We start from the raw sequence: 8,874 nt of genomic DNA, 5'->3' as shown, positions 1-8,874 counted from the left end.
CCACAGCCAAAATCATTCTCAATGGTGATAAACTGAAACCACTTCCACTAAGATCAGGAACAAGACAAGGTCGCCCACTCTCACCACTATTATTCAACATAGTTTTGGAAGTCTTAACCACAGCAATCAGAGAAGGAAAAGAAACAAAGGGAATCCAAATCGGAAAAGAAGAAATAAAGCTGTCACTGTTTGCATATAATATCATACTATACATAGAAAATCCTAAAGACGCTACCAGAAAACTACTAGAGCTAATCAATGAATTTGGTAAAGTAGCAGGATACAAAATTAATGCACAGAAATCTCCTGCATTCCTGTACACTAATGATGAAAAATCTCAAAGAGAAATTAAGGAAACACTCCCATTTACCACTGCAACAAAATGAATAAAATACCTAGGAATAAACCTACCTAAGGACACAAAAGACCTGTATGCAGAAAACTATAAGACACTGCAGAGGGAAGAGGGGAAGATGGCGGAAGAGTAAGATGCTGAAATCTCCTGCATTCCTGTACACTAATGATGAAAAATCTCAAAGAGAAATTAAGGAAACACTCCCATTTACCACTGCAACAAAATGAATAAAATACCTAGGAATAAACCTACCTAAGGACACAAAAGACCTGTATGCAGAAAACTATAAGACACTGCAGAGGGAAGAGGGGAAGATGGCGGAAGAGTAAGATGCCAAGATCACCTTCCTCCCCACAGATACACCAGAAATACATCTACACGTGAAACAACTCCTACAGAACACCTACTGAACACTGGCAGAAGACCTCAGACCTCCCAAAAGGCAAGAAACTCCCCACGTACCTGGGTAGGGCAAAAGAAAAAACAGAGACAAAAGAATAGGGACGGGACCTGCACCAGTGGGAGGGAGCCGTGAAGGAGGAAAGGTTTCCACACACTAGAAGCCCCTTTGCGGGCTGAGACTGCGGGTGGCGGAGGGGGGAAGCTTCGGAGCCACGGAGGAGAGCGCAGCAACAGGGGTGCAGAGGGCAAAGCGGAGAGATTCCTGCAGAGGATTGGGGCCTACCAGCACTCACCAGCCCAAGAGGTTTGTCTGCTCACCCGCCGGGGCAGGCGGGGCTGCAAGCTGAGGCTCGGGCTTTGGTCGGAGCGCAGAGAGAGGACTGGGGTTGGCGGCGTGAACACAGCCTGAAGGGGTTAGTACACCACGGCTAGCCCGAGGGAGTCCGGGAAAAGGTCTGGAGCTGCCGAAGAGGCAATTGACTTTCCCTCTTTTTTTCCTGGTGCGCGAAGAGAGGGGATTAAGAGTGCTGGTTTAAAGGAGCTCCAGAGACAGGCGCAAGCCGCGGCTAAAAGCACGGACCCCATAGACGGGCAGGAGATGCTAAGGCTGCTGCTGCCACCACCAAGGAGCCTGTGCGAGCACAGGTCACTCTCCACACCTCCCCTCCCGGGAGCCTGTGCAGCCCACCACTGCCAGGTTCCTGGGATCCAGGGACAACTTCCCCAGGAGAACGCACGGTGCGCCTCAGGCTGATGCAACGTCACAACGGCCTCTGCCGCAGCAGGCTCGCCCCGCACTCCGTGTCCCTCCCTCCCCCCCGGCCTGAGTGAGCCAGAGCCCCCGAATCAGCGGCTCCTTTAACCCCGTCCTGTCTGAGTGAAAAACAGACGCCCTCTGGCGACCTACATGCAGAGGCAGGGCCAAATCCAAAGCTGAGCCCCTGTGAGCTGTGAGAACAAGGAAGAGAAAGGGAAATCTCTCCCAGCAGCCTCAGAAGCAGCGGATTAAAGCTCCACAAATAACTTTATGTACCCTGCATCAGTGGAATACGTGAATAGACAATGAAGCATCCCAAACTGAGGAGGTGGACTTTGAGAGCAAGATTTATGATTTTTTCCCTTTTCCTCTTTTTGTGAGTGTGTATGTGTATGCTTCTGTATGAGATTTTGTCTGTATAGCTTTGCTTCCACCATTTGTCCTATGGTTCTATCATCCATTTTTTTTCCTTAATAATTATTTTTTAATTTAATAACTTTATTAAATTTTACTTTATTTTATTTTACTTTATCTTCTTTCTATCTTTTTTCCTTCCTCCCTCCATCCGTCCTTCATTCCTTCCTCCCACTGTCCCTCCCTCCTTCCCTCCCTCCCTCCTTTCTTTCCTTCTTTCCTTCTTTTCTTTTCTTCTTTCTTTCCTCCTTCCTTCCTTCATTCCTTCCTTCCTCCCTCCCTTCCTTTCTTTCTTTCTTTCTTTCTACTTCTACTAATTCTTTCTCTCTACAGTTTCTCCCTTTTATTCTGAGCCGTGTAGATGAAAGGTTCTTGGTGCTGCAGCCAGGAGTCAGTGCTGTGCCTCTGAGGTGGGAGAGCCAACTTCAGGACACTGGTCACCAAGAGACCTCCCAGCTCCACATAATATCAAATGGCGAAAATCTACCAGAGATCTCCATCTCATTGCTAGCACCCAGCTTCACTCAACAACCAGCAATCTACAGTGCGGGACACTCTATGCCAAACAGCTAGGAAAACAGGAATACAGCCCCACCCATTAGCAGAAAGGCTGCCTAAAATCATAATAAGTCCACAGACACCCCAAAATGCATCACCAGACGTGGACCTGCCCACCAGAGAGACAAGATCCAGCCTCATCCACCAGAACACAGGCACTAGTCACCTCCACCAAGAAGCCTACACAACCCACAGCACCAACCTTAGCCACTGGGGACAGACACCAAAAACAACGGGAACTCCAAACCAGCAGCCTGCAAAAAAGAGACCCCAAACACAATAAGATAAGCAAAATGAGAAGACGGAAAAACACACCGGAGATGAAGGAGCAAGATAAAAACCCACCAGACCTAACAAATGAAGAGGAAATAGGCAGTCTACCTGAAAAAGAATTCAGAATAATGATAGTAAAGATGATACAAAATCTTGAAAATAGAATAGACAAAATGCAAGAAACATGTGACAAGGAACTAGAAAAACTAAACATGAAACAAACAATAATGAACAATGCAATAAATGAAATGAAAAATACTCTAGATGGGATCAATAGCAGAATAATTGAGGTAGTAAAACGGATAAGTAACCTGGAAGATAAAATAGTGGAAATAACTACTGCAGAGCAGAATAAAGAAAAAAGAATGAAAAGAACTGAGGGCAGTCTCAGAGACTTCTGGGACATGCACCACCAAAACAGCTTTACAACAAATGCTAAAGGAACTTTAGGCAAGAAACACAAGAGAAGGAAAAGACCTACAGTAACGAACCCAAAACAATTTAGAAAATGGGAATAGGAACATACATATTGATAATTCCTTAAATGTCAATGCACTAAATGCTCCCACCAAAAGACACAGATTGACTGAATGGATACAAAAGCAAGACCCATATACATGCTTGGCCATATATGACAAACCCACAGCCAACATCATTCTCAATGGTGAAAAACTGAAACCACTTCCACTAAGATCAGGAACAAGACAAGGTCGCCCACTCTCACGACTATTATTCAACATAGTTTTGGAAGTCTTAACCACAGCAATCAGAGAAGAAAAGGAAATAAAATGTATCCAAATCGGAAAAGAAGAAGTAAAGCTGTCACTGTTTGCAGATGACATGATACTATACATAGAGAATCCTAAACATGCTACCAGAAAACTACTAGAGCTAATCAATGAATTTGGTAAAGTAGCAGGATACAAAATTAATGCACAGAAATCTCTGGCATTCCTATACACTAAACATGAGAAATTTCAAAGAGTAATTAAGAAAACACTCCCATTTACCATTGCAACAAAAAGAATAAAATATCTAGGAATAAACCTACCTAAGGATACAAGAGACCTGTATGCAGAAATTATAAGACACTGATGAAATAAATTAAAGATGATACAAATAGATGGAGAGATATACCATATTCTTGGATTGGAAGAATCAACATTGTGAAAATGACTCTACTACCCAAAGCAATCTACAGATTCAATGCAATCCCTATCAAACTACCACTGGCATTTTTCACAGAACTAGAACAAAAAATTTCACAATTTGTATGGAAACACAAAAGACCCCGAATAGCCAAAGCAATCTTGAGAACGAAAAACGGAGCTGGAGGAATCAGGCTCCCTGACTTCAGACTATACTACAAAGCTACAGTAATCAAGACAGTATGGTACTGGCACAAAAACAGAAAGATAGATCAATGGAACAGGATAGAAAGCCCAGAGATAAACCCACGCACATATGGTCACCTTATCTTTGATAAAGGAGGCAGGAATGTACAGTGGAGAATGGACAGCCTCTTCATTAACTGGTGCTGGGAAAACTGGACAGGTACATAAAAAGTATAAGATTAGATCACTCCCTAACACCATACACAAAAATAAGCTCAAAATTGATTAAAGACCTAAATGTAAGGCCAGAAACTATCAAACTCTTAGAGGAAAACATAGGGAGAACACTCTATGACATAAATCACAGCAAGATCCTTTTTGACCCAAGTCCTAGAGAAATGGAAATAAAAACAAAAATAAACAAATGGCACCTAATGAAACTACAATGCTTTTGCACAGCAAAGGAAACCATAAACAAGACTAAAAGACAACTCTGAGAATGGGAGAAAATATTTGCAAATGAAGCAACTGACAAAGGATTAATTTCCAAAATTTACAAGCAGCTCATGCAGCTCAATAACAAAAAAGTAAACAACCCAATCCAAAAATGGGCAGAAGACCTAAATAGACATTTCTCCAAAGAAGATATACAGATTGCCAACAAACACATGAAAGAATGCTCAACATCATTAATCATTAGAGAAATGCAAATCAAAACTACAATGAGATATCATCTCACACCAGTCAGAATGGCCATCATCAAAAAATCTAGAAACAATAAATGCTGGAGAGGGTGTGGAGAAAAGGGAACACTCTTGCACTGCTGGTGGGAATGTGAATTGGTACAGCCACTATGGAGAACAGTATGGAGGTTCCTTAAAAAACTACAAATAGAACTACCATATGACCCAGCAATCCCACTACTGGGCATATACCCTGAGAAAACCATAATTCAAAAAGAGTCATGTACCAAAATGTTCATTGCAGCTCTATTTACAATAGCCCAAAGATGGTAACAACCTAAGTGTCCATCATCGGATGAATGGATAAAGAAGATGTGGCACATATATACAATGGAATATTACTCAGCCATAAAAAGAAACGAAATTGAGCTATTTGTAATGAGGTGGATAGACCTAGAGTCTGTCATACAGAGTGAAGTAAGTCAGAAAGAGAAAGACAAATACCGTATGCTAACACATATATATGGAATTTAAGAAAATAAAAATGTCATGAAGAACCTAAGGGTAAGACAGGAATAAAGACACAGACCTACTAGAGAACAGATTGAAGATATGGGGAGGGAGAAGGGTGAGCTGTGACGAAGCGAGAGAGGGGCATTGACATATATACACTACCAAACGTAAGGTAGATAGCTAGTGGGAAGCAGCCGCATAGAACAGGGAGATCAGCTCAGTGCTTTGTGACTGCCTGGAGGGGTGGGATAGGGAGGGTGGGAGGGAGGGAGATGCAAGAGGGAACAGATATGGGAACATATGTATATGTATAACTGATTCACTTTGTTATAAAGCAGAAACTAACACACCATTGTAAAGCAATTATACCCCAATAAAGATGTTAAGAAAAAAAAAAAAAAGACACTGCTGAAATAAATTAAAGATGATACAGCAAATGGAGAGATATACCATGGTCTTCGATTGGAAGAATGAACACTGTGAAAATGACTATACCACCCAAGGCAATACAGATGCAGTGCAATCCCTATCAAACTGCCAATAGCATTTTTCACAGAACTAGAACAAAAAATTGCACAATTTGTATGGAAACACAAAAGACCCTGAATAGCAAAAGCAATCCTGAGAAAGAAAAATGGAGCTGGAGTAATCAGGCTCAAGGATTTCAAACTATACTACCGAGCTACAGTAATCAAGACAGTATGGTACTGGCACAAAAACAGAAAGATAGATCAATGGAACAGGACAGAAAACCCAGAGATAAACCCACGCACATATGCTTACCTTATTTTTGTTAAAGGAGGCAAGAATATACAATGGAGAAAAGACAGCCTCTTCAATAAGTGGTGCTGGGAAAACTGGACAGCTACATGTAAAAGAATGAAATTTAAAAACTCCCTAACACTATACACAAAAATAAACTCAAATTGGATTAAAGACCCAAATGTAAGGTCAGACACTAGAAAACTCTTAGAGAATAAATAGGCAGAACACTCTTTGACATATATCACAGCAAGATCCTTTTTGACTCACCTCCTTGAGAAATGGAAATAACAACAAAAATAAACAAATCTGACCTAATGAAACTTAAAAGCTTTTGCACAGTGACGGAAACTATAAACAAGATGAAAAGACAACCCTCAGAATGGGAGAAAATATTTGCAAATGAAACAACTGACAAAAGATTAATCTCCAAAATTTACAAGCAGCCCATGCAGCTCAATATCAAAAAACAAAAAATCGAATCCAAATATGGCAGAAGATCTAAATAGACATTTCTCCAAAGAAGATATACAGATAGCCAACAAAGAGATGAAAGAATGCTCAACATTACTAATCAATAGAGAAATACAAATCAAAACTACAATGAGGTATCACCTCACACCAGTCAGAATGGCCGTCATTAAAAAATCTACAAACAATAGTTGTTGGAGAGAGGGTGGAGAAAAGGGAACACTCTTGCAATGTTGGTGGGAATGTAAATTGATACAGCTACTATGGAGAACAGTATAGAGGTTCCTTAAAAAATTAAAACTAGAACTACCTTACAACCCAGCAATCCCCCTACTGGGCGTATACCCTGAGAAAAACATAATTCTAAAAGAGTCATGTACCACAATGTTCATTGCAGCTGTATTTACATTAGCCAGGGCATGGAAGAAACCTAAGTGTCCATTGACAGATGAATGGATAAAGAAGATGTGACACATATATACAATGGAATATTAGTCAGCCATAAAAAGAAACAAGGGCTTCCCTGGTGGCACAGTGGTTGAGAGTCCGCCTGCCGATGCAGGGGACGCTAGTTCATGCCCCGGTCTGGGAAGATTCCACATGCCGCGGAGCAGCTGGGCCTGTGAGCCATGGCCACTGAGCCTGCGTATCCGGAGCCTGTGCTCCGCAACGGGAGAGGCCACAACAGTGAGAGGTCCACGTACCCAAAAAAAAAAAAAAAAAGAAATGAAATTGTGTTATTTGTAGTGAAGTGGATGGACCTAGAGTCTGTCATACATAGTGAAGTAAGAAAGAGAAAAACAATACCGTATGCTAACATATATATGTGGGATCTTAAAAGAAAATGGTTATGAAGGACCTAGGGGCAGGACAGGAATAAAGACACAGATGTGGAGAATGGGCTTGAGGACACTGTGAGGGGGAAGGCTAAGCTGGGCTGAAGTGAGAGAGTGGCATGGACATATATACACTACCAAATGTAAAATAGATAGGTAGTGGGAAACAGCCGCATAGCACAGGGAGTTCAGCTCAGTGCATTGTGACCACCTGGAGGTGTGGGATAGGGAGAGAGGGAGGGAGACAAAAAAGGGAGGAGATAAGAGGATATATGTATACATATAGCTGATTCACTTTGTTATAAACAGAAACTAACACACCATTGTAAAGCAATTATACTCCAATAAAGATGTTTAAAATAAATAAATAAATAATAAATAAAATAAAATAAAATCTCAACAGTTTATGTTAGAGTCATTGATGGATTTTAGGATAGGAGATTAGACAAGATCGATGGTGAGACACTACACACACCTGGCCCTTCAATTATGATAATGTCATACCAGCCTATTTCACCTTATCATCAAGATATAATCCAGGAATAAGTTACAGAATATGAGGGTTGCCACATCTGGGTTCAGCAAACTACAGCCTACAACATGCTTTTGTATGGCCCATGTGTTAAGAATGGTTTATAAATGTCAGGAGTATCAAAAGAATATTTCAGGGCTTCCCTGGTGGCACAGTGGTTGAGAGTCCGCCTGCCGATGCAGGGGACACGGGTTCGTGCCCTGGTCCGGGAAGATCCCACATGCCGCCGAGCGGCTGGGCCCGTGAGCCATGGCCGCTGAGCCTGCACATCCGGAGCCTGTGCTCCACAACGGGAGAGATGGCAACAGTGAGAGGCCCGCGTACCACAAATAATAATAATAATAATAACAATATTTCATGTCACAAATTACATGAAGTTCAAAGTTCATAAACAATGTTTTATTAGAACACAGCCACACATCTATTTATTTACATATTGTTTATAACTGCTTTTGTGATACAACAGAGCTGAGTAGTCGTAACAGAGACTACATGGCCTGCAAAGCCTAAGACATTCACAACCTTACCCTTTAGAGAAGTTTGCCTAAACCAGCCCTAAGTGGTATGCTCCTCAGATGTCCATGCAAAGAGTTGCTGGCAGAAAATAAAGATTATCCTCACTATATATGTTGAGATCCAACAGCCAATAAATCAGTGTTTTTCCCAGATATTCACTACATTTTACTTTGTGTACAATAAGCAAAATTCTCTAGTCACTGAAATCATAAATGGTATCATTTAGATAGTAGAAGGTGATTATTTTCCATCTTCCCAACAAAAGAACTAAAGAAAATGGACTCAAGGCAGTAAGTGTTTCAGATATATCCAAAGAGAAATTTTCTGGCAAATGGAAGAAGGTTAAACACACATATGAAAGACAAATGGGCATCCATTTTCTCTTGTTACTAGAACCTCCTGCCTTTCTAGCTCAGGGAATAAAATAAGATCTTGTAACCTGGAAGAGTCAAATAAATATGGCTCCAA

This window comes from Neophocaena asiaeorientalis, unplaced genomic scaffold (assembly GCF_003031525.2).
Source record: "Neophocaena asiaeorientalis asiaeorientalis breed wild unplaced genomic scaffold, Neophocaena_asiaeorientalis_V1.1 scaffold245, whole genome shotgun sequence".
Lineage (NCBI taxonomy): Eukaryota > Metazoa > Chordata > Mammalia > Artiodactyla > Phocoenidae > Neophocaena > Neophocaena asiaeorientalis.
This window is presented reverse-complemented; position numbering follows the sequence as displayed.